This window comes from Filicampus tigris, chromosome 2, assembly GCF_054856515.1.
Source record: "Filicampus tigris isolate MCC_2025a chromosome 2, RoL_Ftig_1.0, whole genome shotgun sequence".
NCBI lineage: Eukaryota > Metazoa > Chordata > Actinopteri > Syngnathiformes > Syngnathidae > Filicampus > Filicampus tigris.
In genome coordinates this window covers 36,383,369-36,411,229 of record NC_141218.1, presented here as the reverse complement: position 1 = coordinate 36,411,229, position 27,861 = coordinate 36,383,369, and the positions used below count along the sequence as shown (strand labels likewise).

At 45.1% G+C, this 27,861-nt stretch overlaps 38 non-coding genes across 38 annotated transcripts; all 38 read right to left on the bottom strand.

Moving 5' to 3' along the window:
• Nucleotides 1-225: 225 nt before the first annotated feature.
• Nucleotides 226-333, bottom strand: LOC147152281 (U6 spliceosomal RNA). The gene has a single exon (XR_015085888.1). It is a non-coding gene; the product is annotated as a U6 spliceosomal RNA (small nuclear RNA).
• A 649-nt stretch (nucleotides 334-982) lies between these two features.
• Nucleotides 983-1,095, bottom strand: LOC147152280 (U5 spliceosomal RNA). Its single transcript, XR_015085912.1, has one exon. It is a non-coding gene; the product is annotated as a U5 spliceosomal RNA (small nuclear RNA).
• Nucleotides 1,096-1,702: 607 nt separating this feature from the next.
• Nucleotides 1,703-1,810, bottom strand: LOC147152279 (U6 spliceosomal RNA). The gene has a single exon (XR_015085997.1). It is a non-coding gene; the product is annotated as a U6 spliceosomal RNA (small nuclear RNA).
• A 649-nt stretch (nucleotides 1,811-2,459) lies between these two features.
• LOC147152278 (U5 spliceosomal RNA) lies at nucleotides 2,460-2,572 on the bottom strand. The gene has a single exon (XR_015085911.1). It is a non-coding gene; the product is annotated as a U5 spliceosomal RNA (small nuclear RNA).
• Nucleotides 2,573-3,187: 615 nt separating this feature from the next.
• LOC147152277 (U6 spliceosomal RNA) lies at nucleotides 3,188-3,295 on the bottom strand. The gene has a single exon (XR_015085995.1). It is a non-coding gene; the product is annotated as a U6 spliceosomal RNA (small nuclear RNA).
• A 649-nt stretch (nucleotides 3,296-3,944) lies between these two features.
• LOC147152276 (U5 spliceosomal RNA) lies at nucleotides 3,945-4,057 on the bottom strand. Its single transcript, XR_015085910.1, has one exon. It is a non-coding gene; the product is annotated as a U5 spliceosomal RNA (small nuclear RNA).
• Nucleotides 4,058-4,672: 615 nt separating this feature from the next.
• LOC147152275 (U6 spliceosomal RNA) lies at nucleotides 4,673-4,780 on the bottom strand. The gene has a single exon (XR_015085994.1). It is a non-coding gene; the product is annotated as a U6 spliceosomal RNA (small nuclear RNA).
• Nucleotides 4,781-5,429: 649 nt separating this feature from the next.
• LOC147152274 (U5 spliceosomal RNA) lies at nucleotides 5,430-5,542 on the bottom strand. Its single transcript, XR_015085927.1, has one exon. It is a non-coding gene; the product is annotated as a U5 spliceosomal RNA (small nuclear RNA).
• A 616-nt stretch (nucleotides 5,543-6,158) lies between these two features.
• LOC147152273 (U6 spliceosomal RNA) lies at nucleotides 6,159-6,266 on the bottom strand. Its single transcript, XR_015085895.1, has one exon. It is a non-coding gene; the product is annotated as a U6 spliceosomal RNA (small nuclear RNA).
• A 649-nt stretch (nucleotides 6,267-6,915) lies between these two features.
• LOC147152272 (U5 spliceosomal RNA) lies at nucleotides 6,916-7,028 on the bottom strand. The gene has a single exon (XR_015085953.1). It is a non-coding gene; the product is annotated as a U5 spliceosomal RNA (small nuclear RNA).
• Nucleotides 7,029-7,644: 616 nt separating this feature from the next.
• Nucleotides 7,645-7,752, bottom strand: LOC147152271 (U6 spliceosomal RNA). Its single transcript, XR_015085993.1, has one exon. It is a non-coding gene; the product is annotated as a U6 spliceosomal RNA (small nuclear RNA).
• A 649-nt stretch (nucleotides 7,753-8,401) lies between these two features.
• On the bottom strand, nucleotides 8,402-8,514 carry LOC147152270 (U5 spliceosomal RNA). The gene has a single exon (XR_015085936.1). It is a non-coding gene; the product is annotated as a U5 spliceosomal RNA (small nuclear RNA).
• Nucleotides 8,515-9,130: 616 nt separating this feature from the next.
• Nucleotides 9,131-9,238, bottom strand: LOC147152269 (U6 spliceosomal RNA). The gene has a single exon (XR_015085992.1). It is a non-coding gene; the product is annotated as a U6 spliceosomal RNA (small nuclear RNA).
• A 649-nt stretch (nucleotides 9,239-9,887) lies between these two features.
• LOC147152268 (U5 spliceosomal RNA) lies at nucleotides 9,888-10,000 on the bottom strand. The gene has a single exon (XR_015085935.1). It is a non-coding gene; the product is annotated as a U5 spliceosomal RNA (small nuclear RNA).
• A 616-nt stretch (nucleotides 10,001-10,616) lies between these two features.
• Nucleotides 10,617-10,724, bottom strand: LOC147152267 (U6 spliceosomal RNA). The gene has a single exon (XR_015085991.1). It is a non-coding gene; the product is annotated as a U6 spliceosomal RNA (small nuclear RNA).
• A 649-nt stretch (nucleotides 10,725-11,373) lies between these two features.
• LOC147152266 (U5 spliceosomal RNA) lies at nucleotides 11,374-11,486 on the bottom strand. The gene has a single exon (XR_015085945.1). It is a non-coding gene; the product is annotated as a U5 spliceosomal RNA (small nuclear RNA).
• A 607-nt stretch (nucleotides 11,487-12,093) lies between these two features.
• On the bottom strand, nucleotides 12,094-12,201 carry LOC147152265 (U6 spliceosomal RNA). Its single transcript, XR_015085990.1, has one exon. It is a non-coding gene; the product is annotated as a U6 spliceosomal RNA (small nuclear RNA).
• Nucleotides 12,202-12,850: 649 nt separating this feature from the next.
• LOC147152264 (U5 spliceosomal RNA) lies at nucleotides 12,851-12,963 on the bottom strand. Its single transcript, XR_015085909.1, has one exon. It is a non-coding gene; the product is annotated as a U5 spliceosomal RNA (small nuclear RNA).
• Nucleotides 12,964-13,578: 615 nt separating this feature from the next.
• Nucleotides 13,579-13,686, bottom strand: LOC147152263 (U6 spliceosomal RNA). Its single transcript, XR_015085989.1, has one exon. It is a non-coding gene; the product is annotated as a U6 spliceosomal RNA (small nuclear RNA).
• A 649-nt stretch (nucleotides 13,687-14,335) lies between these two features.
• On the bottom strand, nucleotides 14,336-14,448 carry LOC147152262 (U5 spliceosomal RNA). The gene has a single exon (XR_015085944.1). It is a non-coding gene; the product is annotated as a U5 spliceosomal RNA (small nuclear RNA).
• A 607-nt stretch (nucleotides 14,449-15,055) lies between these two features.
• LOC147152261 (U6 spliceosomal RNA) lies at nucleotides 15,056-15,163 on the bottom strand. Its single transcript, XR_015085988.1, has one exon. It is a non-coding gene; the product is annotated as a U6 spliceosomal RNA (small nuclear RNA).
• A 649-nt stretch (nucleotides 15,164-15,812) lies between these two features.
• Nucleotides 15,813-15,925, bottom strand: LOC147152260 (U5 spliceosomal RNA). Its single transcript, XR_015085908.1, has one exon. It is a non-coding gene; the product is annotated as a U5 spliceosomal RNA (small nuclear RNA).
• Nucleotides 15,926-16,540: 615 nt separating this feature from the next.
• LOC147152259 (U6 spliceosomal RNA) lies at nucleotides 16,541-16,648 on the bottom strand. The gene has a single exon (XR_015085987.1). It is a non-coding gene; the product is annotated as a U6 spliceosomal RNA (small nuclear RNA).
• Nucleotides 16,649-17,297: 649 nt separating this feature from the next.
• On the bottom strand, nucleotides 17,298-17,410 carry LOC147152258 (U5 spliceosomal RNA). Its single transcript, XR_015085926.1, has one exon. It is a non-coding gene; the product is annotated as a U5 spliceosomal RNA (small nuclear RNA).
• Nucleotides 17,411-18,018: 608 nt separating this feature from the next.
• LOC147152257 (U6 spliceosomal RNA) lies at nucleotides 18,019-18,126 on the bottom strand. The gene has a single exon (XR_015085986.1). It is a non-coding gene; the product is annotated as a U6 spliceosomal RNA (small nuclear RNA).
• Nucleotides 18,127-18,775: 649 nt separating this feature from the next.
• LOC147152256 (U5 spliceosomal RNA) lies at nucleotides 18,776-18,888 on the bottom strand. Its single transcript, XR_015085907.1, has one exon. It is a non-coding gene; the product is annotated as a U5 spliceosomal RNA (small nuclear RNA).
• Nucleotides 18,889-19,496: 608 nt separating this feature from the next.
• LOC147152255 (U6 spliceosomal RNA) lies at nucleotides 19,497-19,604 on the bottom strand. Its single transcript, XR_015085887.1, has one exon. It is a non-coding gene; the product is annotated as a U6 spliceosomal RNA (small nuclear RNA).
• Nucleotides 19,605-20,253: 649 nt separating this feature from the next.
• On the bottom strand, nucleotides 20,254-20,366 carry LOC147152254 (U5 spliceosomal RNA). The gene has a single exon (XR_015085906.1). It is a non-coding gene; the product is annotated as a U5 spliceosomal RNA (small nuclear RNA).
• Nucleotides 20,367-20,973: 607 nt separating this feature from the next.
• Nucleotides 20,974-21,081, bottom strand: LOC147152253 (U6 spliceosomal RNA). Its single transcript, XR_015085984.1, has one exon. It is a non-coding gene; the product is annotated as a U6 spliceosomal RNA (small nuclear RNA).
• A 649-nt stretch (nucleotides 21,082-21,730) lies between these two features.
• Nucleotides 21,731-21,843, bottom strand: LOC147152252 (U5 spliceosomal RNA). The gene has a single exon (XR_015085905.1). It is a non-coding gene; the product is annotated as a U5 spliceosomal RNA (small nuclear RNA).
• A 615-nt stretch (nucleotides 21,844-22,458) lies between these two features.
• On the bottom strand, nucleotides 22,459-22,566 carry LOC147152251 (U6 spliceosomal RNA). The gene has a single exon (XR_015085983.1). It is a non-coding gene; the product is annotated as a U6 spliceosomal RNA (small nuclear RNA).
• Nucleotides 22,567-23,215: 649 nt separating this feature from the next.
• On the bottom strand, nucleotides 23,216-23,328 carry LOC147152250 (U5 spliceosomal RNA). Its single transcript, XR_015085904.1, has one exon. It is a non-coding gene; the product is annotated as a U5 spliceosomal RNA (small nuclear RNA).
• Nucleotides 23,329-23,943: 615 nt separating this feature from the next.
• On the bottom strand, nucleotides 23,944-24,051 carry LOC147152249 (U6 spliceosomal RNA). Its single transcript, XR_015085982.1, has one exon. It is a non-coding gene; the product is annotated as a U6 spliceosomal RNA (small nuclear RNA).
• A 649-nt stretch (nucleotides 24,052-24,700) lies between these two features.
• On the bottom strand, nucleotides 24,701-24,813 carry LOC147152248 (U5 spliceosomal RNA). The gene has a single exon (XR_015085924.1). It is a non-coding gene; the product is annotated as a U5 spliceosomal RNA (small nuclear RNA).
• A 616-nt stretch (nucleotides 24,814-25,429) lies between these two features.
• Nucleotides 25,430-25,537, bottom strand: LOC147152247 (U6 spliceosomal RNA). The gene has a single exon (XR_015085894.1). It is a non-coding gene; the product is annotated as a U6 spliceosomal RNA (small nuclear RNA).
• Nucleotides 25,538-26,186: 649 nt separating this feature from the next.
• On the bottom strand, nucleotides 26,187-26,299 carry LOC147152246 (U5 spliceosomal RNA). The gene has a single exon (XR_015085952.1). It is a non-coding gene; the product is annotated as a U5 spliceosomal RNA (small nuclear RNA).
• A 607-nt stretch (nucleotides 26,300-26,906) lies between these two features.
• Nucleotides 26,907-27,014, bottom strand: LOC147152245 (U6 spliceosomal RNA). The gene has a single exon (XR_015085893.1). It is a non-coding gene; the product is annotated as a U6 spliceosomal RNA (small nuclear RNA).
• A 649-nt stretch (nucleotides 27,015-27,663) lies between these two features.
• Nucleotides 27,664-27,776, bottom strand: LOC147152244 (U5 spliceosomal RNA). Its single transcript, XR_015085932.1, has one exon. It is a non-coding gene; the product is annotated as a U5 spliceosomal RNA (small nuclear RNA).
• Between the last annotated feature and the right edge of the window lie 85 nt (nucleotides 27,777-27,861).

Below are 27,861 nucleotides of genomic sequence, written 5' to 3'. Positions count from 1 at the left end.
AGTGGACTTGGCGTGCCAAGGAAATGGCTAAAAACCTGAAAAATCCTATGCAAGTCTGTCGTTACCAATGCTGAGGCTGTTGTATTTTTCTCCAAAGTATCAGACTCCGGTTTAATCAATGCAGATCGGGCAAATCTGGTCACGTAACAATCTCTGTTGACACTCTGAGCAGGGAAAAACTCGGTTCTGCCGGAGGTAGCAGCTAGATCATAGCGTGAGGCCTTCAAAATCTGGATTCGCTTCACGAAATTGCGTGTCATCCTTGCGCAGGGGCCATGCTAATCTTCTCTGTATCGTAATCCAATTTTTCATATGTGCCGCCGTAGCTAGCACGCAAAGTTCATCATGCCGCCTTCATTATATAGCATCCTTGGCAAAAAGATCCCTCACTGGCGGTGGCAACAATTGCAGCGTAACCCTGGGTAGGAAGCACCCGGATTCAAGACAAACCCCCAAATGAGGAATATTTTCCTTGACATTGTAAGGTCGATCGGCTGGATGCGATTAGGTCTGTTTGTAAAAATGGAATCAACTGGGTTCTTGGAATTGTTCTCACACCAACAGGAAATTATACCCAATTTGAGCTTCAGGTCTTAGAATGAACTGGACGAACCAGAGAAATGGCTACAATCTTAAAATCCTACACAAGTCTGTCAATGCCCATGCCAAGGTTTTTTCCGCCTCCCAGCTATCCTGCTTGGTTGTGCTAATTGAATCAATCAACATTGTTACCCTTCACCAATATCTTTTGTTAAAAAGAAACTGCATGTATGAGCGGGTGGGATTACTTTTGCAGTAGGCTTCTCGGGCAAGAGTTGTTGGCGTTGGTCACGTGGTGAATAGTGCACAGCGCTCACTAAAATCTGTTTCAAAATCAAACCACGGAGGTGTCTTCAAGTCTGGCCCACCAAGGGTTTAGCCATTTTACAATACCATGCTGGATGATCTGCAGCCTTGATTTATTATTTTCAACATTCATAGATGCTCTGCCTGGACAAAGCAGGAAAAAATTGGTGGAATCTCATTCTGTTACTCTCCACGGAAATCTTTAGTAAAAGGCGAAAGACTTATACGATTTGAAGAGAAACATAAGATGTGCTGCAGTCAACTACGGAAAAGAATAGTCTTTCGCTAGTACCCCTGACGGTCAAGGTGTCATCTTGCGTCTGTCGCATGATGGACGGCACTGAATGTATTCCACATCAGCGCTGCGAGGGGACCAAGAATTTGACTATAGGTCTCCCTTTCGAGTCCAGCCGAACAAAGTGGGCTGCAATCAGACCCTCCTCAGCAGAATTTTTGAGGTGAGATTTTGTTTGCCTCAGTTGGAGTCCAACCCACGCTTCAAACGAAACTGGAGCCTAAATTCAGCGACTTTGACCGCTCAGAAAATCTACCCATCTTTGGCATCCAGGTTTCATAGTTTTAGCTCTCATACAAGGACGAAAACATACCCAGTTTAACGTTGATGTCATGCAGTGGACTTGGCGTGCCAAGGAAATGGCTAAAAACCTGAAAAATCCTATGCAAGTCTGTCGTTACCAATGCTGAGGCTGTTGTATTTTTCTCCAAAGTATCAGCCTCCGGTTTAATCAATGCAGATCGGGCAAATCTGGTCACGTAACAATCTCTGTTGACACTCTGAGCAGGGAAAAACTCGGTTCTGCCGGAGGTAGCAGCTAGATCATAGCGTGAGGCCTTCAAAATTTGGATTCGCTTCACGAAATTGCGTGTCATCCTTGCGCAGGGGCCATGCTAATCTTCTCTGTATCGTAATCCAATTTTTCATATGTGCCGCCGTAGCTAGCACGCAAAGTTCATCATGCCGCCTTCATTATATAGCATCCTTGGCAAAAAGATCCCTCACTGGCGGTGGCGACAATTGCAGCGTAACCCTGGGTAGGAAGCACCCGGATTCAAGACAAACCCCCAAATGAGGAATCTTTTCCTTGACATTGTAAGGTCGATCGGCTGGATGCGATTAGGTCTGTTCGTAAAAATGGAATCAACTGGGTTCTTGGAATTGTTCTCACACCGACAGGAAATTATACCCAATTTGAGCTTCAGGTCTTAGAATGAACTGGACGAACCAGAGAAATGGCTACAATCTTAAAATCCTACACAAGTCTGTCAATGCCCATGCCAAGGTTTTTTCCGCCTCCCAGCTATCCTGCTTGGTTGTGCTAATTGAATCAATCAACATTGTTACCCTTCACCAATATCTTTTGTTAAAAAGAAACTGCATGTATGAGCGGGTGGGATTACTTTTGCAGTAGGCTTCTCGGGCAAGAGTTGTTGGCGTTGGTCACGTGGTGAATAGTGCACAGCGCACACTAAAATCTATTTCAAAATCAAACCACGGAGGTGTCATCAAGGCTGGCCCACCAAGGGTTTAGCCATTTTACAATACCATGCTGGATGATCTGCAGCCTTGATTTATTATTTTCAACATTCATAGATGCTCTGCCTGGACAAAGCAGGAAAAAATTGGTGGAATCTCATTCTGTTACTCTCCACGGAAATCTTTAGTAAAAGGCGAAAGACTTATACGATTTGAAGAGAAACATAAGATGTGCTGCAGTCAACTACGGAAAAGAATAGTCTTTCGCTAGTACCCCTGACGGTCAAGGTGTCATTTTGCGTCTGTCGCATGATGGACGGCACTGAATGTATTCCACATCAGCGCTGCGAGGGGACCAAGAAATTGACTATAGGTCTCCCTTTCGAGTCCAGCCGAACAAAGTGGGCAGCAATCAGACCCTCCTCAGCAGAATTTTTGAGGTGAGATTTTGTTTGCCTCAGTTGGAGTCCAACCCACGCTTCAAACGAAACTGGAGCCTAAATTCAGCGACTTTGACCGCTCAGAAAATCTACCCATCTTTGGCATCCAGGTTTCTTAGTTTTAGCTCTCACACAAGGACGAAAACATACCCAGTTTAACGTTGATGTCATGCAGTGGACTTGGCGTGCCAAGGAAATGGCTAAAAACCTGAAAAATCCTATGCAAGTCTGTCGTTACCAATGCTGAGGCTGTTGTATTTTTCTCCAAAGTATCAGACTCGGGTGCTCCGGTTTAATCAATGCAGATCGGGCAAATCTGGTCACGTAACAATCTCTGTTGACACTCTGAGCAGGGAAAAGCTCGGTTCTGCCGGAGGTAGCAGCTAGATCATAGCGTGAGGCCTTCAAAATTTGGATTCGCTTCACGAAATTGCGTGTCATCCTTGCGCAGGGGCCATGCTAATCTTCTCTGTATCGTAATCCAATTTTTCATATGTGCCGCCGTAGCTAGCACGCAAAGTTCATCATGCCGCCTTCATTATATAGCATCCTTGGCAAAAAGATCCCTCACTGGCGGTGGCGACAATTGCAGCGTAACCCTGGGTAGGAAGCACCCGGATTCAAGACAAACCCCCAAATGAGGAATCTTTTCCTTGACATTGTAAGGTCGATCGGCTGGATGCGATTAGGTCTGTTCGGAAAAATGGAATCAACTGGGTTCTTGGAATTGTTCTCACACCAACAGGAAATTATACCCAATTTGAGCTTCAGGTCTTAGAATGAACTGGACGAACCAGAGAAATGGCTACAATCTTAAAATCCTACACAAGTCTGTCAATGCCCATGCCAAGGTTTTTTCCGCCTCCCAGCTATCCTGCTTGGTTGTGCTAATTGAATCAATCAACATTGTTACCCTTCACCAATATCTTTTGTTAAAAAGAAACTGCATGTATGAGCGGGTGGGATTACTTTTGCAGTAGGCTTCTCGGGCAAGAGTTGTTGGCGTTGGTCACGTGGTGAATAGTGCACAGCGCACACTAAAATCTATTTCAAAATCAAACCACGGAGGTGTCATCAAGGCTGGCCCACCAAGGGTTTAGCCATTTTACAATACCATGCTGGATGATCTGCAGCCTTGATTTATTATTTTCAACATTCATAGATGCTCTGCCTGGACAAAGCAGGAAAAAATTGGTGGAATCTCATTCTGTTACTCTCCACGGAAATCTTTAGTAAAAGGCGAAAGACTTATACGATTTGAAGAGAAACATAAGATGTGCTGCAGTCAACTACGGAAAAGAATAGTCTTTCGCTAGTACCCCTGACGGTCAAGGTGTCATTTTGCGTCTGTCGCATGATGGACGGCACTGAATGTATTCCACATCAGCGCTGCGAGGGGACCAAGAAATTGACTATAGGTCTCCCTTTCGAGTCCAGCCGAACAAAGTGGGCAGCAATCAGACCCTCCTCAGCAGAATTTTTGAGGTGAGATTTTGTTTGCCTCAGTTGGAGTCCAACCCACGCTTCAGACGAAACTGGAGCCTAAATTCAGCGACTTTGACCGCTCAGAAAATCTACCCATCTTTGGCATCCAGGTTTCTTAGTTTTAGCTCTCACACAAGGACGAAAACATACCCAGTTTAACGTTGATGTCATGCAGTGGACTTGGCGTGCCAAGGAAATGGCTAAAAACCTGAAAAATCCTATGCAAGTCTGTCGTTACCAATGCTGAGGCTGTTGTATTTTTCTCCAAAGTATCAGACTCGGGTGCTCCGGTTTAATCAATGCAGATCGGGCAAATCTGGTCACGTAACAATCTCTGTTGACACTCTGAGCAGGGAAAAGCTCGGTTCTGCCGGAGGTAGCAGCTAGATCATAGCGTGAGGCCTTCAAAATTTGGATTCGCTTCACGAAATTGCGTGTCATCCTTGCGCAGGGGCCATGCTAATCTTCTCTGTATCGTAATCCAATTTTTCATATGTGCCGCCGTAGCTAGCACGCAAAGTTCATCATGCCGCCTTCATTATATAGCATCCTTGGCAAAAAGATCCCTCACTGGCGGTGGCGACAATTGCAGCGTAACCCTGGGTAGGAAGCACCCGGATTCAAGACAAACCCCCAAATGAGGAATCTTTTCCTTGACATTGTAAGTTCGATCGGCTGGATGCGATTAGGTCTGTTCGTAAAAATGGAATCAACTGGGTTCTTGGAATTGTTCTCACACCAACAGGAAATTATACCCAATTTGAGCTTCAGGTCTTAGAATGAACTGGACGAACCAGAGAAATGGCTACAATCTTAAAATCCTACACAAGTCTGTCAATGCCCATGCCAAGGTTTTTTCCGCCTCCCAGCTATCCTGCTTGGTTGTGCTAATTGAATCAATCAACATTGTTACCCTTCACCAATATCTTTTGTTAAAAAGAAACTGCATGTATGAGCGGGTGGGATTACTTTTGCAGTAGGCTTCTCGGGCAAGAGTTGTTGGCGTTGGTCATGTGGTGAATAGTGCACAGCGCTCACTAAAATCTGTTTCAAAATCAAACCACGGAGGTGTCTTCAAGGCTGGCCCACCAAGGGTTTAGCCATTTTACAATACCATGCTGGATGATCTGCAGCCTTGATTTATTATTTTCAACATTCATAGATGCTCTGCCTGGACAACGCAGGAAAAAATTGGTGGAATCTCATTCTGTTACTCTCCACGGAAGTCTTTAGTAAAAGGCGAAAGACTTATACGATTTGAAGAGAAACATAAGATGTGCTGCAGTCAACTACGGAAAAGAATAGTCTTTCGCTAGTACCCCTGACGGTCAAGGTGTCATTTTGCGTCTGTCGCATGATGGACGGCACTGAATGTATTCCACATCAGCGCTGCGAGGGGACCAAGAAATTGACTATAGGTCTCCCTTTCGAGTCCAGCCGAACAAAGTGGGCTGCAATCAGACCCTCCTCAGCAGAATTTTTGAGGTGAGATTTTGTTTGCCTCAGTTGGAGTCCAACCCACGCTTCAAACGAAACTGGAGCCTAAATTCAGCGACTTTGACCGCTCAGAAAATCTACCCATCTTTGGCATCCAGGTTTCATAGATCTATGCTCTCATGCAAGGACGAAAACATACCCAGTTTACCGTTGATGTCATGCAGTGGACTTGGCGTGCCAAGGAAATGGCTAAAAACCTGAAAAATCCTATGCAAGTCTGTCGTTACCAATGCTGAGGCTGTTGTATTTTTCTCCAAAGTATCAGACTCGGGTGCTCCGGTTTTATCAATGCAGATCGGGCAAATCTGGTCACGTAACAATCTCTGTTGACACTCTGAGCAGGGAAAAACTCGGTTCTGCCGGAGGTAGCAGCTAGATCATAGCGTGAGACCTTCAAAATTTGGATTCGCTTCACGAAATTGCGTGTCATCCTTGCGCAGGGGCCATGCTAATCTTCTCTGTATCGTAATCCAATTTTTCATATGTGTCGCCGTAGCTAGCACACAAAGTTCATCATGCCGCCTTCATTATATAGCATCCTTGGCAAAAAGATCCCTCACTGGCGGTGGCGACAATTGCAGCGTAACCCTGGGTAGGAAGCACCCGGATTCAAGACAAACCCCCAAATGAGGAATCTTTTCCTTGACATTGTAAGGTCGATCGGCTGGATGCGATTAGGTCTGTTCGTGAAAATGGAATCAACTGGGTTCTTGGAATTGTTCTCACACCAACAGGAAATTATACCCAATTTGAGCTTCAGGTCTTAGAATGAACTGGACGAACCAGAGAAATGGCTACAATCTTAAAATCCTACACAAGTCTGTCAATGCCCATGCCAAGGTTTTTTCCGCCTCCCAGCTATCCTGCTTGGTTGTGCTAATTGAATCAATCAACATTGTTACCCTTCACCAATATCTTTTGTTAAAAAGAAACTGCATGTATGAGCGGGTGGGATTACTTTTGCAGTAGGCTTCTCGGGCAAGAGTTGTTGGCGTTGGTCACGTGGTGAACAGTGCACAGCGCACACTAAAATCTATTTCAAAATCAAACCACGGAGGTGTCATCAAGGCTGGCCCACCAAGGGTTTAGCCATTTTACAATACCATGCTGGATGATCTGCAGCCTTGATTTATTGTTTTCAACATTCATAGATGCTCTGCCTGGACAACGCAGGAAAAAATTGGTGGAATCTCATTCTGTTCCTCTCCACGGAAGTCTTTAGTTAAAGGCGAAAGACTTATACGATCTGAAGAGAAACATAAGATGTGCTGCAGTCAACTACAGAAAAGAATAGTCTTTCGCTAGTACCCCTGACGGTCAAGGTGTCATTTTGCGTCTGTCGCATGATGGACGGCATTGAATGTATTCCACATCAGCGCTGCGAGGGGACCAGGAAATTGACTATAGGTCTCCCTTTCGAGTCCAGCGGAACAAAGTGGGCTGCAATCAGACCCTCCTCAGCAGAATTTTTGAGGTGAGATTTTGTTTGCCTCAGTTGGAGTCCAACCCACGCTTCAAACGAAACTGGAGCCTAAATTCAGCGACTTTGACCGCTCAGAAAATCTACCCATCTTTGGCATCCAGGTTTCATAGATCTATGCTCTCATGCAAGGACGAAAACATACCCAGTTTACCGTTGATGTCATGCAGTGGACTTGGCGTGCCAAGGAAATGGCTAAAAACCTGAAAAATCCTATGCAAGTCTGTCGTTACCAATGCTGAGGCTGTTGTATTTTTCTCCAAAGTATCAGACTCGGGTGCTCCAGTTTAATCAATGCAGATCGGGCAAATCTGGTCACGTAACAATCTCTGTTGACACTCTGAGCAGGGAAAAGCTCGGTTCTGCCGGAGGTAGCAGCTAGATCATAGCGTGAGGCCTTCAAAATTTGGATTCGCTTCACGAAATTGCGTGTCATCCTTGCGCAGGGGCCATGCTAATCTTCTCTGTATCGTAATCCAATTTTTCATATGTGCCGCCGTAGCTAGCACGCAAAGTTCATCATGCCGCCTTCATTATATAGCATCCTTGGCAAAAAGATCCCTCACTGGCGGTGGCGACAATTGCAGCGTAACCCTGGGTAGGAAGCACCCGGATTCAAGACAAACCCCCAAATGAGGAATCTTTTCCTTGACATTGTAAGGTCGATCGGCTGGATGCGATTAGGTCTGTTCGTAAAAATGGAATCAACTGGGTTCTTGGAATTGTTCTCACACCAACAGGAAATTATACCCAATTTGAGCTTCAGGTCTTAGAATGAACTGGACGAACCAGAGAAATGGCTACAATCTTAAAATCCTACACAAGTCTGTCAATGCCCATGCCAACGTTTTTTCCGCCTCCCAGCTATCCTGCTTGGTTGTGCTAATTGAATCAATCAACATTGTTACCCTTCACCAATATCTTTTGTTAAAAAGAAACTGCATGTATGAGCGGGTGGGATTACTTTTGCAGTAGGCTTCTCGGGCAAGAGTTGTTGGCGTTGGTCACGTGGTGAATAGTGCACAGCGCTCACTAAAATCTGTTTCAAAATCAAACCACGGAGGTGTCTTCAAGGCTGGCCCACCAAGGGTTTAGCCATTTTACAATACCATGCTGGATGATCTGCAGCCTTGATTTATTGTTTTCAACATTCATAGATGCTCTGCCTGGACAACGCAGGAAAAAATTGGTGGAATCTCATTCTGTTACTCTCCACGGAAGTCTTTAGTAAAAGGCGAAAGACTTATACGATCTGAAGAGAAACATAAGATGTGCTGCAGTCAACTACAGAAAAGAATAGTCTTTCGCTAGTACCCCTGACGGTCAAGGTGTCATTTTGCGTCTGTCGCATGATGGACGGCACTGAATGTATTCCACATCAGCGCTGCGAGGGGACCAGGAAATTGACTATAGGTCTCCCTTTCGAGTCCAGCTGAACAAAGTGGGCTGCAATCAGACCCTCCTCAGCAGAATTTTTGAGGTGAGATTTTGTTTGCCTCAGTTGGAGTCCAACCCACGCTTCAAACGAAACTGGAGCCTAAATTCAGCGACTTTGACCGCTCAGAAAATCTACCCATCTTTGGCATCCAGGTTTCATAGATCTATGCTCTCATGCAAGGACGAAAACATACCCAGTTTACCGTTGATGTCATGCAGTGGACTTGGCGTGCCAAGGAAATGGCTAAAAACCTGAAAAATCCTATGCAAGTCTGTCGTTACCAATGCTGAGGCTGTTGTATTTTTCTCCAAAGTATCAGACTCGGGTGCTCCAGTTTAATCAATGCAGATCGGGCAAATCTGGTCACGTAACAATCTCTGTTGACACTCTGAGCAGGGAAAAGCTCGGTTCTGCCGGAGGTAGCAGCTAGATCATAGCGTGAGGCCTTCAAAATTTGGATTCGCTTCACGAAATTGCGTGTCATCCTTGCGCAGGGGCCATGCTAATCTTCTCTGTATCGTAATCCAATTTTTCATATGTGCCGCCGTAGCTAGCACGCAAAGTTCATCATGCCGCCTTCATTATATAGCATCCTTGGCAAAAAGATCCCTCACTGGCGGTGGCGACAATTGCAGCGTAACCCTGGGTAGGAAGCACCCGGATTCAAGACAAACCCCCAAATGAGGAATCTTTTCCTTGACATTGTAAGGTCGATCGGCTGGATGCGATTAGGTCTGTTCGTAAAAATGGAATCAACTGGGTTCTTGGAATTGTTCTCACACCGACAGGAAATTATACCCAATTTGAGCTTCAGGTCTTAGAATGAACTGGACGAACCAGAGAAATGGCTACAATCTTAAAATCCTACACAAGTCTGTCAATGCCCATGCCAAGGTTTTTTCCGCCTCCCAGCTATCCTGCTTGGTTGTGCTAATTGAATCAATCAACATTGTTACCCTTCACCAATATCTTTTGTTATAAAGAAACTGCATGTATGAGCGGGTGGGATTACTTTTGCAGTAGGCTTCTCGGGCAAGAGTTGTTGGCGTTGGTCACGTGGTGAATAGTGCACAGCGCTCATTAAAATCTGTTTCAAAATCAAACCACGGAGGTGTCTTCAAGGCTGGCCCACCAAGGGTTTAGCCATTTTACAATACCATGCTGGATGATCTGCAGCCTTGATTTATTGTTTTCAACATTCATAGATGCTCTGCCTGGACAACGCAGGAAAAAATTGGTGGAATCTCATTCTGTTACTCTCCACGGAAGTCTTTAGTAAAAGGCGAAAGACTTATACGATCTGAAGAGAAACATAAGATGTGCTGCAGTCAACTACAGAAAAGAATAGTCTTTCGCTAGTACCCCTGACGGTCAAGGTGTCATTTTGCGTCTGTCGCATGATGGACGGCACTGAATGTATTCCACATCAGCGCTGCGAGGGGACCAGGAAATTGACTATAGGTCTCCCTTTCGAGTCCAGCGGAACAAAGTGGGCTGCAATCAGACCCTCCTCAGCAGAATTTTTGAGGTGAGATTTTGTTTGCCTCAGTTGGAGTCCAACCCACGCTTCAAACGAAACTGGAGCCTAAATTCAGCGACTTTGACCGCTCAGAAAATCTACCCATCTTTGGCATCCAGGTTTCATAGATCTATGCTCTCATGCAAGGACGAAAACATACCCAGTTTACCGTTGATGTCATGCAGTGGACTTGGCGTGCCAAGGAAATGGCTAAAAACCTGAAAAATCCTATGCAAGTCTGTCGTTACCAATGCTGAGGCTGTTGTATTTTTCTCCAAAGTATCAGACTCGGGTGCTCCAGTTTAATCAATGCAGATCGGGCAAATCTGGTCACGTAACAATCTCTGTTGACACTCTGAGCAGGGAAAAGCTCGGTTCTGCCGGAGGTAGCAGCTAGATCATAGCGTGAGGCCTTCAAAATTTGGATTCGCTTCACGAAATTGCGTGTCATCCTTGCGCAGGGGCCATGCTAATCTTCTCTGTATCGTAATCCAATTTTTCATATGTGCCGCCGTAGCTAGCACGCAAAGTTCATCATGCCGCCTTCATTATATAGCATCCTTGGCAAAAAGATCCCTCACTGGCGGTGGCGACAATTGCAGCGTAACCCTGGGTAGGAAGCACCCGGATTCAAGACAAACCCCCAAATGAGGAATCTTTTCCTTGACATTGTAAGGTCGATCGGCTGGATGCGATTAGGTCTGTTCGTAAAAATGGAATCAACTGGGTTCTTGGAATTGTTCTCACACCGACAGGAAATTATACCCAATTTGAGCTTCAGGTCTTAGAATGAACTGGACGAACCAGAGAAATGGCTACAATCTTAAAATCCTACACAAGTCTGTCAATGCCCATGCCAAGGTTTTTTCCGCCTCCCAGCTATCCTGCTTGGTTGTGCTAATTGAATCAATCAACATTGTTACCCTTCACCAATATCTTTTGTTAAAAAGAAACTGCATGTATGAGCGGGTGGGATTACTTTTGCAGTAGGCTTCTCGGGCAAGAGTTGTTGGCGTTGGTCACGTGGTGAATAGTGCACAGCGCTCATTAAAATCTGTTTCAAAATCAAACCACGGAGGTGTCTTCAAGGCTGGCCCACCAAAGGTTTAGCCATTTTACAATACCATGCTGGATGATCTGCAGCCTTGATTTATTATTTTCAACATTCATAGATGCTCTGCCTGGACAAAGCAGGAAAAAATTGGTGTAATCTCATTCTGTTACTCTCCACGGAAATCTTTAGTAAAAGGCGAAAGACTTAGACGATTTGAAGAGAAACATAAGATGTGCTGCAGTCAACTACGGAAAAGAATAGTCTTTCGCTAGTACCCCTGACGGGCAAGGTGTCATTTTGCGTCTGTCGCATGATGGACGGCACTGAATGTATTCCACATCAGCGCTGCGAGGGGACCAAGAATTTGACTATAGGTCTCCCTTTCGAGTCCAGCCGAACAAAGTGGGCTGCAATCAGACCCTCCTCAGCAGAATTTTTGAGGTGAGATTTTGTTTGCCTCAGTTGGAGTCCAACCCACGCTTCAAACGAAACTGGAGCCTAAATTCAGCGACTTTGACCGCTCAGAAAATCTACCCATCTTTGGCATCCAGGTTTCACAGTTTTAGCTCTCATACAAGGACGAAAACATACCCAGTTTAACGTTGATGTCATGCAGTGGACTTGGCGTGCCAAGGAAATGGCTAAAAACCTGAAAAATCCTATGCAAGTCTGTCGTTACCAATGCTGAGGCTGTTGTATTTTTCTCCAAAGTATCAGACTCCGGTTTAATCAATGCAGATCGGGCAAATCTGGTCACGTAACAATCTCTGTTGACACTCTGAGCAGGGAAAAACTCGGTTCTGCCGGAGGTAGCAGCTAGATCATAGCGTGAGGCCTTCAAAATTTGGATTCGCTTCACGAAATTGCGTGTCATCCTTGCGCAGGGGCCATGCTAATCTTCTCTGTATCGTAATCCAATTTTTCATATGTGCCGCCGTAGCTAGCACGCAAAGTTCATCATGCCGCCTTCATTATATAGCATCCTTGGCAAAAAGATCCCTCACTGGCGGTGGCGACAATTGCAGCGTAACCCTGGGTAGGAAGCACCCGGATTCAAGACAAACCCCCAAATGAGGAATCTTTTCCTTGACATTGTAAGGTCGATCGGCTGGATGCGATTAGGTCTGTTCGTAAAAATGGAATCAACTGGGTTCTTGGAATTGTTCTCACACCGACAAGAAATTATACCCAATTTGAGCTTCAGGTCTTAGAATGAACTGGACGAACCAGAGAAATGGCTACAATCTTAAAATCCTACACAAGTCTGTCAATGCCCATGCCAAGGTTTTTTCCGCCTCCCAGCTATCCTGCTTGGTTGTGCTAATTGAATCAATCAACATTGTTACCCTTCACCAATATCTTTTGTTAAAAAGAAACTGCATGTATGAGCGGGTGGGATTACTTTTGCAGTAGGCTTCTCGGGCAAGAGTTGTTGGCGTTGGTCACGTGGTGAATAGTGCACAGCGCTCACTAAAATATGTTTCAGAATCAAACCACGGAGGTGTCTTCAAGGCTGGCCCACCAAGGGTTTAGCCATTTTACAATACCATGCTGGATGATCTGCAGCCTTGATTTATTATTTTCAACATTCATAGATGCTCTGCCTGGACAAAGCAGGAAAAAATTGGTGGAATCTCATTCTGTTACTCTCCACGGAAATCTTTAGTAAAAGGCGAAAGACTTATACGATTTGAAGAGAAACATAAGATGTGCTGCAGTCAACTACGGAAAAGAATAGTCTTTCGCTAGTACCCCTGACGGTCAAGGTGTCATTTTGCGTCTGTCGCATGATGGACGGCACTGAATGTATTCCACATCAGCGCTGCGAGGGGACCAAGAAATTGACTATAGGTCTCCCTTTCGAGTCCAGCCGAACAAAGTGGGCTGCAATCAGACCCTCCTCAGCAGAATTTTTGAGGTGAGATTTTGTTTGCCTCAGTTGGAGTCCAACCCACGCTTCAAACGAAACTGGAGCCTAAATTCAGCGACTTTGACCGCTCAGAAAATCTACCCATCTTTGGCATCCAGGTTTCTTAGTTTTAGCTCTCACACAAGGACGAAAACATACCCAGTTTAACGTTGATGTCATGCAGTGGACTTGGCGTGCCAAGGAAATGGCTAAAAACCTGAAAAATCCTATGCAAGTCTGTCGTTACCAATGCTGAGGCTGTTGTATTTTTCTCCAAAGTATCAGACTCGGGTGCTCCAGTTTAATCAATGCAGATCGGGCAAATCTGGTCACGTAACAATCTCTGTTGACACTCTGAGCAGGGAAAAGCTCGGTTCTGCCGGAGGTAGCAGCTAGATCATAGCGTGAGGCCTTCAAAATTTGGATTCGCTTCACGAAATTGCGTGTCATCCTTGCGCAGGGGCCATGCTAATCTTCTCTGTATCGTAATCCAATTTTTCATATGTGCCGCCGTAGCTAGCACGCAAAGTTCATCATGCCGCCTTCATTATATAGCATCCTTGGCAAAAAGATCCCTCACTGGCGGTGGCGACAATTGCAGCGTAACCCTGGGTAGGAAGCACCCGGATTCAAGACAAACCCCCAAATGAGGAATCTTTTCCTTGACATTGTAAGGTCGATCGGCTGGATGCGATTAGGTCTGTTCGTAAAAATGGAATCAACTGGGTTCTTGGAATTGTTCTCACACCGACAGGAAATTATACCCAATTTGAGCTTCAGGTCTTAGAATGAACTGGACGAACCAGAGAAATGGCTACAATCTTAAAATCCTACACAAGTCTGTCAATGCCCATGCCAAGGTTTTTTCCGCCTCCCAGCTATCCTGCTTGGTTGTGCTAATTGAATCAATCAACATTGTTACCCTTCACCAATATCTTTTGTTAAAAAGAAACTGCATGTATGAGCGGGTGGGATTACTTTTGCAGTAGGCTTCTCGGGCAAGAGTTGTTGGCGTTGGTCACGTGGTGAATAGTGCACAGCGCTCATTAAAATCTGTTTCAAAATCAAACCACGGAGGTGTCTTCAAGGCTGGCCCACCAAAGGTTTAGCCATTTTACAATACCATGCTGGATGATCTGCAGCCTTGATTTATTATTTTCAACATTCATAGATGCTCTGCCTGGACAAAGCAGGAAAAAATTGGTGTAATCTCATTCTGTTACTCTCCACGGAAATCTTTAGTAAAAGGCGAAAGACTTAGACGATTTGAAGAGAAACATAAGATGTGCTGCAGTCAACTACGGAAAAGAATAGTCTTTCGCTAGTACCCCTGACGGGCAAGGTGTCATTTTGCGTCTGTCGCATGATGGACGGCACTGAATGTATTCCACATCAGCGCTGCGAGGGGACCAAGAATTTGACTATAGGTCTCCCTTTCGAGTCCAGCCGAACAAAGTGGGCTGCAATCAGACCCTCCTCAGCAGAATTTTTGAGGTGAGATTTTGTTTGCCTCAGTTGGAGTCCAACCCACGCTTCAAACGAAACTGGAGCCTAAATTCAGCGACTTTGACCGCTCAGAAAATCTACCCATCTTTGGCATCCAGGTTTCATAGTTTTAGCTCTCATACAAGGACGAAAACATACCCAGTTTAACGTTGATGTCATGCAGTGGACTTGGCGTGCCAAGGAAATGGCTAAAAACCTGAAAAATCCTATGCAAGTCTGTCGTTACCAATGCTGAGGCTGTTGTATTTTTCTCCAAAGTATCAGACTCCGGTTTAATCAATGCAGATCGGGCAAATCTGGTCACGTAACAATCTCTGTTGACACTCTGAGCAGGGAAAAACTCGGTTCTGCCGGAGGTAGCAGCTAGATCATAGCGTGAGGCCTTCAAAATTTGGATTCGCTTCACGAAATTGCGTGTCATCCTTGCGCAGGGGCCATGCTAATCTTCTCTGTATCGTAATCCAATTTTTCATATGTGCCGCCGTAGCTAGCACGCAAAGTTCATCATGCCGCCTTCATTATATAGCATCCTTGGCAAAAAGATCCCTCACTGGCGGTGGCGACAATTGCAGCGTAACCCTGGGTAGGAAGCACCCGGATTCAAGACAAACCCCCAAATGAGGAATCTTTTCCTTGACATTGTAAGGTCGATCGGCTGGATGCGATTAGGTCTGTTCGTAAAAATGGAATCAACTGGGTTCTTGGAATTGTTCTCACACCGACAAGAAATTATACCCAATTTGAGCTTCAGGTCTTAGAATGAACTGGACGAACCAGAGAAATGGCTACAATCTTAAAATCCTACACAAGTCTGTCAATGCCCATGCCAAGGTTTTTTCCGCCTCCCAGCTATCCTGCTTGGTTGTGCTAATTGAATCAATCAACATTGTTACCCTTCACCAATATCTTTTGTTAAAAAGAAACTGCATGTATGAGCGGGTGGGATTACTTTTGCAGTAGGCTTCTCGGGCAAGAGTTGTTGGCGTTGGTCACGTGGTGAATAGTGCACAGCGCTCACTAAAATATGTTTCAGAATCAAACCACGGAGGTGTCTTCAAGGCTGGCCCACCAAGGGTTTAGCCATTTTACAATACCATGCTGGATGATCTGCAGCCTTGATTTATTATTTTCAACATTCATAGATGCTCTGCCTGGACAAAGCAGGAAAAAATTGGTGGAATCTCATTCTGTTACTCTCCACGGAAATCTTTAGTAAAAGGCGAAAGACTTATACGATTTGAAGAGAAACATAAGATGTGCTGCAGTCAACTACGGAAAAGAATAGTCTTTCGCTAGTACCCCTGACGGTCAAGGTGTCATTTTGCGTCTGTCGCATGATGGACGGCACTGAATGTATTCCACATCAGCGCTGCGAGGGGACCAAGAAATTGACTATAGGTCTCCCTTTCGAGTCCAGCCGAACAAAGTGGGCTGCAATCAGACCCTCCTCAGCAGAATTTTTGAGGTGAGATTTTGTTTGCCTCAGTTGGAGTCCAACCCACGCTTCAAACGAAACTGGAGCCTAAATTCAGCGACTTTGACCGCTCAGAAAATCTACCCATCTTTGGCATCCAGGTTTCTTAGTTTTAGCTCTCACACAAGGACGAAAACATACCCAGTTTAACGTTGATGTCATGCAGTGGACTTGGCGTGCCAAGGAAATGGCTAAAAACCTGAAAAATCCTATGCAAGTCTGTCGTTACCAATGCTGAGGCTGTTGTATTTTTCTCCAAAGGATCAGACTTGGGTGCTCCGGTTTAATCAATGCAGATCGGGCAAATCTGGTCACGTAACAATCTCTGTTGACACTCTGAGCAGGGAAAAGCTCGGTTCTGCCGGAGGTAGCAGCTAGATCATAGCGTGAGGCCTTCAAAATTTGGATTCGCTTCACGAAATTGCGTGTCATCCTTGCGCAGGGGCCATGCTAATCTTCTCTGTATCGTAATCCAATTTTTCATATGTGCCGCCGTAGCTAGCACGCAAAGTTCATCATGCCGCCTTCATTATATAGCATCCTTGGCAAAAAGATCCCTCACTGGCGGTGGCGACAATTGCAGCGTAACCCTGGGTAGGAAGCACCCGGATTCAAGACAAACCCCCAAATGAGGAATCTTTTCCTTGACATTGTAAGGTCGATCGGCTGGATGCGATTAGGTCTGTTCGTAAAAATGGAATCAACTGGGTTCTTGGAATTGTTCTCACACCAACAGGAAATTATACCCAATTTGATCTTCAGGTCTTAGAATGAACTGGACGAACCAGAGAAATGGCTACAATCTTAAAATCCTACACAAGTCTGTCAATGCCCATGCCAAGGTTTTTTCCGCCTCCCAGCTATCCTGCTTGGTTGTGCTAATTGAATCAATCAACATTGTTACCCTTCACCAATATCTTTTGTTAAAAAGAAACTGCATGTATGAGCGGGTGGGATTACTTTTGCAGTAGGCTTCTCGGGCAAGAGTTGTTGGCGTTGGTCATGTGGTGAATAGTGCACAGCGCTCACTAAAATCTGTTTCAAAATCAAACCACGGAGGTGTCTTCAAGGCTGGCCCACCAAAGGTTTAGCCATTTTACAATACCATGCTGGATGATCTGCAGCCTTGATTTATTATTTTCAACATTCATAGATGCTCTGCCTGGACAACGCAGGAAAAAATTGGTGGAATCTCATTCTGTTACTCTCCACGGAAGTCTTTAGTAAAAGGCGAAAGACTTATACGATTTGAAGAGAAACATAAGATGTGCTGCAGTCAACTACGGAAAAGAATAGTCTTTCGCTAGTACCCCTGACGGTCAAGGTGTCATTTTGCGTCTGTCGCATGATGGACGGCACTGAATGTATTCCACATCAGCGCTGCGAGGGGACCAAGAAATTGACTATAGGTCTCCCTTTCGAGTCCAGCCGAACAAAGTGGGCTGCAATCAGACCCTCCTCAGCAGAATTTTTGAGGTGAGATTTTGTTTGCCTCAGTTGGAGTCCAACCCACGCTTCAAACGAAACTGGAGCCTAAATTCAGCGACTTTGACCGCTCAGAAAATCTACCCATCTTTGGCATCCAGGTTTCATAGATCTATGCTCTCATGCAAGGACGAAAACATACCCAGTTTACCGTTGATGTCATGCAGTGGACTTGGCGTGCCAAGGAAATGGCTAAAAACCTGAAAAATCCTATGCAAGTCTGTCGTTACCAATGCTGAGGCTGTTGTATTTTTCTCCAAAGTATCAGACTCCGGTTTAATCAATGCAGATCGGGCAAATCTGGTCACGTAACAATCTCTGTTGACACTCTGAGCAGGGAAAAACTCGGTTCTGCCGGAGGTAGCAGCTAGATCATAGCGTGAGGCCTTCAAAATTTGGATTCGCTTCACGAAATTGCGTGTCATCCTTGCGCAGGGGCCATGCTAATCTTCTCTGTATCGTAATCCAATTTTTCATATGTGCCGCCGTAGCTAGCACGCAAAGTTCATCATGCCGCCTTCATTATATAGCATCCTTGGCAAAAAGATCCCTCACTGGCGGTGGCGACAATTGCAGCGTAACCCTGGGTAGGAAGCACCCGGATTCAAGACAAACCCCCAAATGAGGAATCTTTTCCTTGACATTGTAAGGTCGATCGGCTGGATGCGATTAGGTCTGTTCGTAAAAATGGAATCAACTGGGTTCTTGGAATTGTTCTCACACCAACAGGAAATTATACCCAATTTGAGCTTCAGGTCTTAGAATGAACTGGACGAACCAGAGAAATGGCTACAATCTTAAAATCCTACACAAGTCTGTCAATGCCCATGCCAAGGTTTTTTCCGCCTCCCAGCTATCCTGCTTGGTTGTGCTAATTGAATCAATCAACATTGTTACCCTTCACCAATATCTTTTGTTAAAAAGAAACTGCATGTATGAGCGGGTGGGATTACTTTTGCAGTAGGCTTCTCGGGCAAGAGTTGTTGGCGTTGGTCACGTGGTGAATAGTGCACAGCGCTCACTAAAATCTGTTTCAAAATCAAACCACGGAGGTGTCTTCAAGTCTGGCCCACCAAGGGTTTAGCCATTTTACAATACCATGCTGGATGATCTGCAGCCTTGATTTATTATTTTCAACATTCATAGATGCTCTGCCTGGACAAAGCAGGAAAAAATTGGTGGAATCTCATTCTGTTACTCTCCACGGAAATCTTTAGTAAAAGGCGAAAGACTTATACGATTTGAAGAGAAACATAAGATGTGCTGCAGTCAACTACGGAAAAGAATAGTCTTTCGCTAGTACCCCTGACGGTCAAGGTGTCATTTTGCGTCTGTCGCATGATGGACGCCACTGAATGTATTCCACATCAGCGCTGCGAGGGGACCAAGAATTTGACTATAGGTCTCCCTTTCGAGTCCAGCCGAACAAAGTGGGCTGCAATCAGACCCTCCTCAGCAGAATTTTTGAGGTGAGATTTTGTTTGCCTCAGTTGGAGTCCAACCCACGCTTCAAACGAAACTGGAGCCTAAATTCAGCGACTTTGACCGCTCAGAAAATCTACCCATCTTTGGCATCCAGGTTTCATAGATCTATGCTCTCATGCAAGGACGAAAACATACCCAGTTTAACGTTGATGTCATGCAGTGGACTTGGCGTGCCAAGGAAATGGCTAAAAACCTGAAAAATCCTATGCAAGTCTGTCGTTACCAATGCTGAGGCTGTTGTATTTTTCTCCAAAGTATCAGACTCCGGTTTAATCAATGCAGATCGGGCAAATCTGGTCACGTAACAATCTCTGTTGACACTCTGAGCAGGGAAAAACTCGGTTCTGCCGGAGGTAGCAGCTAGATCATAGCGTGAGGCCTTCAAAATCTGGATTCGCTTCACGAAATTGCGTGTCATCCTTGCGCAGGGGCCATGCTAATCTTCTCTGTATCGTAATCCAATTTTTCATATGTGCCGCCGTAGCTAGCACGCAAAGTTCATCATGCCGCCTTCATTATATAGCATCCTTGGCAAAAAGATCCCTCACTGGCGGTGGCAACAATTGCAGCGTAACCCTGGGTAGGAAGCACCCGGATTCAAGACAAACCCCCAAATGAGGAATATTTTCCTTGACATTGTAAGGTCGATCGGCTGGATGCGATTAGGTCTGTTTGTAAAAATGGAATCAACTGGGTTCTTGGAATTGTTCTCACACCAACAGGAAATTATACCCAATTTGAGCTTCAGGTCTTAGAATGAACTGGACGAACCAGAGAAATGGCTACAATCTTAAAATCCTACACAAGTCTGTCAATGCCCATGCCAAGGTTTTTTCCGCCTCCCAGCTATCCTGCTTGGTTGTGCTAATTGAATCAATCAACATTGTTACCCTTCACCAATATCTTTTGTTAAAAAGAAACTGCATGTATGAGCGGGTGGGATTACTTTTGCAGTAGGCTTCTCGGGCAAGAGTTGTTGGCGTTGGTCACGTGGTGAATAGTGCACAGCGCTCACTAAAATCTGTTTCAAAATCAAACCACGGAGGTGTCTTCAAGTCTGGCCCACCAAGGGTTTAGCCATTTTACAATACCATGCTGGATGATCTGCAGCCTTGATTTATTATTTTCAACATTCATAGATGCTCTGCCTGGACAAAGCAGGAAAAAATTGGTGGAATCTCATTCTGTTACTCTCCACGGAAATCTTTAGTAAAAGGCGAAAGACTTATACGATTTGAAGAGAAACATAAGATGTGCTGCAGTCAACTACGGAAAAGAATAGTCTTTCGCTAGTACCCCTGACGGTCAAGGTGTCATCTTGCGTCTGTCGCATGATGGACGGCACTGAATGTATTCCACATCAGCGCTGCGAGGGGACCAAGAATTTGACTATAGGTCTCCCTTTCGAGTCCAGCCGAACAAAGTGGGCTGCAATCAGACCCTCCTCAGCAGAATTTTTGAGGTGAGATTTTGTTTGCCTCAGTTGGAGTCCAACCCACGCTTCAAACGAAACTGGAGCCTAAATTCAGCGACTTTGACCGCTCAGAAAATCTACCCATCTTTGGCATCCAGGTTTCATAGTTTTAGCTCTCATACAAGGACGAAAACATACCCAGTTTAACGTTGATGTCATGCAGTGGACTTGGCGTGCCAAGGAAATGGCTAAACACCTGAAAAATCCTATGCAAGTCTGTCGTTACCAATGCTGAGGCTGTTGTATTTTTCTCCAAAGTATCAGCCTCCGGTTTAATCAATGCAGATCGGGCAAATCTGGTCACGTAACAATCTCTGTTGACACTCTGAGCAGGGAAAAACTCGGTTCTGCCGGAGGTAGCAGCTAGATCATAGCGTGAGGCCTTCAAAATTTGGATTCGCTTCACGAAATTGCGTGTCATCCTTGCGCAGGGGCCATGCTAATCTTCTCTGTATCGTAATCCAATTTTTCATATGTGCCGCCGTAGCTAGCACGCAAAGTTCATCATGCCGCCTTCATTATATAGCATCCTTGGCAAAAAGATCCCTCACTGGCGGTGGCGACAATTGCAGCGTAACCCTGGGTAGGAAGCACCCGGATTCAAGACAAACCCCCAAATGAGGAATCTTTTCCTTGACATTGTAAGGTCGATCGGCTGGATGCGATTAGGTCTGTTCGTAAAAATGGAATCAACTGGGTTCTTGGAATTGTTCTCACACCGACAGGAAATTATACCCAATTTGAGCTTCAGGTCTTAGAATGAACTGGACGAACCAGAGAAATGGCTACAATCTTAAAATCCTACACAAGTCTGTCAATGCCCATGCCAAGGTTTTTTCCGCCTCCCAGCTATCCTGCTTGGTTGTGCTAATTGAATCAATCAACATTGTTACCCTTCACCAATATCTTTTGTTAAAAAGAAACTGCATGTATGAGCGGGTGGGATTACTTTTGCAGTAGGCTTCTCGGGCAAGAGTTGTTGGCGTTGGTCACGTGGTGAATAGTGCACAGCGCACACTAAAATCTATTTCAAAATCAAACCACGGAGGTGTCATCAAGGCTGGCCCACCAAGGGTTTAGCCATTTTACAATACCATGCTGGATGATCTGCAGCCTTGATTTATTATTTTCAACATTCATAGATGCTCTGCCTGGACAAAGCAGGAAAAAATTGGTGGAATCTCATTCTGTTACTCTCCACGGAAATCTTTAGTAAAAGGCGAAAGACTTATACGATTTGAAGAGAAACATAAGATGTGCTGCAGTCAACTACGGAAAAGAATAGTCTTTCGCTAGTACCCCTGACGGTCAAGGTGTCATTTTGCGTCTGTCGCATGATGGACGGCACTGAATGTATTCCACATCAGCGCTGCGAGGGGACCAAGAAATTGACTATAGGTCTCCCTTTCGAGTCCAGCCGAACAAAGTGGGCAGCAATCAGACCCTCCTCAGCAGAATTTTTGAGGTGAGATTTTGTTTGCCTCAGTTGGAGTCCAACCCACGCTTCAAACGAAACTGGAGCCTAAATTCAGCGACTTTGACCGCTCAGAAAATCTACCCATCTTTGGCATCCAGGTTTCTTAGTTTTAGCTCTCACACAAGGACGAAAACATACCCAGTTTAACGTTGATGTCATGCAGTGGACTTGGCGTGCCAAGGAAATGGCTAAAAACCTGAAAAATCCTATGCAAGTCTGTCGTTACCAATGCTGAGGCTGTTGTATTTTTCTCCAAAGTATCAGACTCGGGTGCTCCGGTTTAATCAATGCAGATCGGGCAAATCTGGTCACGTAACAATCTCTGTTGACACTCTGAGCAGGGAAAAGCTCGGTTCTGCCGGAGGTAGCAGCTAGATCATAGCGTGAGGCCTTCAAAATTTGGATTCGCTTCACGAAATTGCGTGTCATCCTTGCGCAGGGGCCATGCTAATCTTCTCTGTATCGTAATCCAATTTTTCATATGTGCCGCCGTAGCTAGCACGCAAAGTTCATCATGCCGCCTTCATTATATAGCATCCTTGGCAAAAAGATCCCTCACTGGCGGTGGCGACAATTGCAGCGTAACCCTGGGTAGGAAGCACCCGGATTCAAGACAAACCCCCAAATGAGGAATCTTTTCCTTGACATTGTAAGGTCGATCGGCTGGATGCGATTAGGTCTGTTCGGAAAAATGGAATCAACTGGGTTCTTGGAATTGTTCTCACACCAACAGGAAATTATACCCAATTTGAGCTTCAGGTCTTAGAATGAACTGGACGAACCAGAGAAATGGCTACAATCTTAAAATCCTACACAAGTCTGTCAATGCCCATGCCAAGGTTTTTTCCGCCTCCCAGCTATCCTGCTTGGTTGTGCTAATTGAATCAATCAACATTGTTACCCTTCACCAATATCTTTTGTTAAAAAGAAACTGCATGTATGAGCGGGTGGGATTACTTTTGCAGTAGGCTTCTCGGGCAAGAGTTGTTGGCGTTGGTCACGTGGTGAATAGTGCACAGCGCACACTAAAATCTATTTCAAAATCAAACCACGGAGGTGTCATCAAGGCTGGCCCACCAAGGGTTTAGCCATTTTACAATACCATGCTGGATGATCTGCAGCCTTGATTTATTATTTTCAACATTCATAGATGCTCTGCCTGGACAAAGCAGGAAAAAATTGGTGGAATCTCATTCTGTTACTCTCCACGGAAATCTTTAGTAAAAGGCGAAAGACTTATACGATTTGAAGAGAAACATAAGATGTGCTGCAGTCAACTACGGAAAAGAATAGTCTTTCGCTAGTACCCCTGACGGTCAAGGTGTCATTTTGCGTCTGTCGCATGATGGACGGCACTGAATGTATTCCACATCAGCGCTGCGAGGGGACCAAGAAATTGACTATAGGTCTCCCTTTCGAGTCCAGCCGAACAAAGTGGGCAGCAATCAGACCCTCCTCAGCAGAATTTTTGAGGTGAGATTTTGTTTGCCTCAGTTGGAGTCCAACCCACGCTTCAGACGAAACTGGAGCCTAAATTCAGCGACTTTGACCGCTCAGAAAATCTACCCATCTTTGGCATCCAGGTTTCTTAGTTTTAGCTCTCACACAAGGACGAAAACATACCCAGTTTAACGTTGATGTCATGCAGTGGACTTGGCGTGCCAAGGAAATGGCTAAAAACCTGAAAAATCCTATGCAAGTCTGTCGTTACCAATGCTGAGGCTGTTGTATTTTTCTCCAAAGTATCAGACTCGGGTGCTCCGGTTTAATCAATGCAGATCGGGCAAATCTGGTCACGTAACAATCTCTGTTGACACTCTGAGCAGGGAAAAGCTCGGTTCTGCCGGAGGTAGCAGCTAGATCATAGCGTGAGGCCTTCAAAATTTGGATTCGCTTCACGAAATTGCGTGTCATCCTTGCGCAGGGGCCATGCTAATCTTCTCTGTATCGTAATCCAATTTTTCATATGTGCCGCCGTAGCTAGCACGCAAAGTTCATCATGCCGCCTTCATTATATAGCATCCTTGGCAAAAAGATCCCTCACTGGCGGTGGCGACAATTGCAGCGTAACCCTGGGTAGGAAGCACCCGGATTCAAGACAAACCCCCAAATGAGGAATCTTTTCCTTGACATTGTAAGTTCGATCGGCTGGATGCGATTAGGTCTGTTCGTAAAAATGGAATCAACTGGGTTCTTGGAATTGTTCTCACACCAACAGGAAATTATACCCAATTTGAGCTTCAGGTCTTAGAATGAACTGGACGAACCAGAGAAATGGCTACAATCTTAAAATCCTACACAAGTCTGTCAATGCCCATGCCAAGGTTTTTTCCGCCTCCCAGCTATCCTGCTTGGTTGTGCTAATTGAATCAATCAACATTGTTACCCTTCACCAATATCTTTTGTTAAAAAGAAACTGCATGTATGAGCGGGTGGGATTACTTTTGCAGTAGGCTTCTCGGGCAAGAGTTGTTGGCGTTGGTCATGTGGTGAATAGTGCACAGCGCTCACTAAAATCTGTTTCAAAATCAAACCACGGAGGTGTCTTCAAGGCTGGCCCACCAAGGGTTTAGCCATTTTACAATACCATGCTGGATGATCTGCAGCCTTGATTTATTATTTTCAACATTCATAGATGCTCTGCCTGGACAACGCAGGAAAAAATTGGTGGAATCTCATTCTGTTACTCTCCACGGAAGTCTTTAGTAAAAGGCGAAAGACTTATACGATTTGAAGAGAAACATAAGATGTGCTGCAGTCAACTACGGAAAAGAATAGTCTTTCGCTAGTACCCCTGACGGTCAAGGTGTCATTTTGCGTCTGTCGCATGATGGACGGCACTGAATGTATTCCACATCAGCGCTGCGAGGGGACCAAGAAATTGACTATAGGTCTCCCTTTCGAGTCCAGCCGAACAAAGTGGGCTGCAATCAGACCCTCCTCAGCAGAATTTTTGAGGTGAGATTTTGTTTGCCTCAGTTGGAGTCCAACCCACGCTTCAAACGAAACTGGAGCCTAAATTCAGCGACTTTGACCGCTCAGAAAATCTACCCATCTTTGGCATCCAGGTTTCATAGATCTATGCTCTCATGCAAGGACGAAAACATACCCAGTTTACCGTTGATGTCATGCAGTGGACTTGGCGTGCCAAGGAAATGGCTAAAAACCTGAAAAATCCTATGCAAGTCTGTCGTTACCAATGCTGAGGCTGTTGTATTTTTCTCCAAAGTATCAGACTCGGGTGCTCCGGTTTTATCAATGCAGATCGGGCAAATCTGGTCACGTAACAATCTCTGTTGACACTCTGAGCAGGGAAAAACTCGGTTCTGCCGGAGGTAGCAGCTAGATCATAGCGTGAGACCTTCAAAATTTGGATTCGCTTCACGAAATTGCGTGTCATCCTTGCGCAGGGGCCATGCTAATCTTCTCTGTATCGTAATCCAATTTTTCATATGTGTCGCCGTAGCTAGCACACAAAGTTCATCATGCCGCCTTCATTATATAGCATCCTTGGCAAAAAGATCCCTCACTGGCGGTGGCGACAATTGCAGCGTAACCCTGGGTAGGAAGCACCCGGATTCAAGACAAACCCCCAAATGAGGAATCTTTTCCTTGACATTGTAAGGTCGATCGGCTGGATGCGATTAGGTCTGTTCGTGAAAATGGAATCAACTGGGTTCTTGGAATTGTTCTCACACCAACAGGAAATTATACCCAATTTGAGCTTCAGGTCTTAGAATGAACTGGACGAACCAGAGAAATGGCTACAATCTTAAAATCCTACACAAGTCTGTCAATGCCCATGCCAAGGTTTTTTCCGCCTCCCAGCTATCCTGCTTGGTTGTGCTAATTGAATCAATCAACATTGTTACCCTTCACCAATATCTTTTGTTAAAAAGAAACTGCATGTATGAGCGGGTGGGATTACTTTTGCAGTAGGCTTCTCGGGCAAGAGTTGTTGGCGTTGGTCACGTGGTGAATAGTGCACAGCGCTCACTAAAATCTGTTTCAAAATCAAACCACGGAGGTGTCTTCAAGGCTGGCCCACCAAGGGTTTAGCCATTTTACAATACCATGCTGGATGATCTGCAGCCTTGATTTATTATTTTCAACATTCATAGATGCTCTGCCTGGACAAAGCAGGAAAAAATTGGTGGAATCTCATTCTGTTACTCTCCACAGAAATCTTTAGTAAAAGGCGAAAGACTTATACGATTTGAAGAGAAACATAAGATGTGCTGCAGTCAACTACGGAAAAGAATAGTCTTTCGCTAGTACCCCTGACGGTCAAGGTGTCATTTTGCGTCTGTTGCATGATGGACGGCACTGAATGTATTCCACATCAGCGCTGCGAGGGGACCAAGAAATTGACTATAGGTCTCCCTTTCGAGTCCAGCCGAACAAAGTGGGCTGCAATCAGACCCTCCTCAGCAGAATTTTTGAGGTGAGATTTTGTTTGCCTCAGTTGGAGTCCAAACCACGCTTCAAACGAAACTGGAGCCTAAATTCAGCGACTTTGACCGCTCAGAAAATCTACCCATCTTTGGCATCCAGGTTTCATAGTTTTAGCTCTCATACAAGGACGAAAACATACCCAGTTTAACGTTGATGTCATGCAGTGGACTTGGCGTGCCAAGGAAATGGCTAAAAACCTGAAAAATCCTATGCAAGTCTGTCGTTACCAATGCTGAGGCTGTTGTATTTTTCTCCAAAGTATCAGACTCCGGTTTAATCAATGCAGATCGGGCAAATCTGGTCACGTAACAATCTCTGTTGACACTCTGAGCAGGGAAAAACTCGGTTCTGCCGGAGGTAGCAGCTAGATCATAGCGTGAGACCTTCAAAATTTGGATTCGCTTCACGAAATTGCGTGTCATCCTTGCGCAGGGGCCATGCTAATCTTCTCTGTATCGTAATCCAATTTTTCATATGTGTCGCCGTAGCTAGCACACAAAGTTCATCATGCCGCCTTCATTATATAGCATCCTTGGCAAAAAGATCCCTCACTGGCGGTGGCGACAATTGCAGCGTAACCCTGGGTAGGAAGCACCCGGATTCAAGACAAACCCCCAAATGAGGAATCTTTTCCTTGACATTGTAAGGTCGATCGGCTGGATGCGATTAGGTCTGTTCGTGAAAATGGAATCAACTGGGTTCTTGGAATTGTTCTCACACCAACAGGAAATTATACCCAATTTGAGCTTCAGGTCTTAGAATGAACTGGACGAACCAGAGAAATGGCTACAATCTTAAAATCCTACACAAGTCTGTCAATGCCCATGCCAAGGTTTTTTCCGCCTCCCAGCTATCCTGCTTGGTTGTGCTAATTGAATCAATCAACATTGTTACCCTTCACCAATATCTTTTGTTAAAAAGAAACTGCATGTATGAGCGGGTGGGATTACTTTTGCAGTAGGCTTCTCGGGCAAGAGTTGTTGGCGTTGGTCACGTGGTGAATAGTGCACAGCGCTCACTAAAATCTGTTTCAAAATCAAACCACGGAGGTGTCTTCAAGGCTGGCCCACCAAGGGTTTAGCCATTTTACAATACCATGCTGGATGATCTGCAGCCTTGATTTATTATTTTCAACATTCATAGATGCTCTGCCTGGACAAAGCGGGAAAAAATTGGTGGAATCTCATTCTGTTACTCTCCACGGAAATCTTTAGTAAAAGGCGAAAGACTTATACGATTTGAAGAGAAACATAAGATGTGCTGCAGTCAACTACGGAAAAGAATAGTCTTTCGCTAGTACCCCTGACGGTCAAGGTGTCATTTTGCGTCTGTTGCATGATGG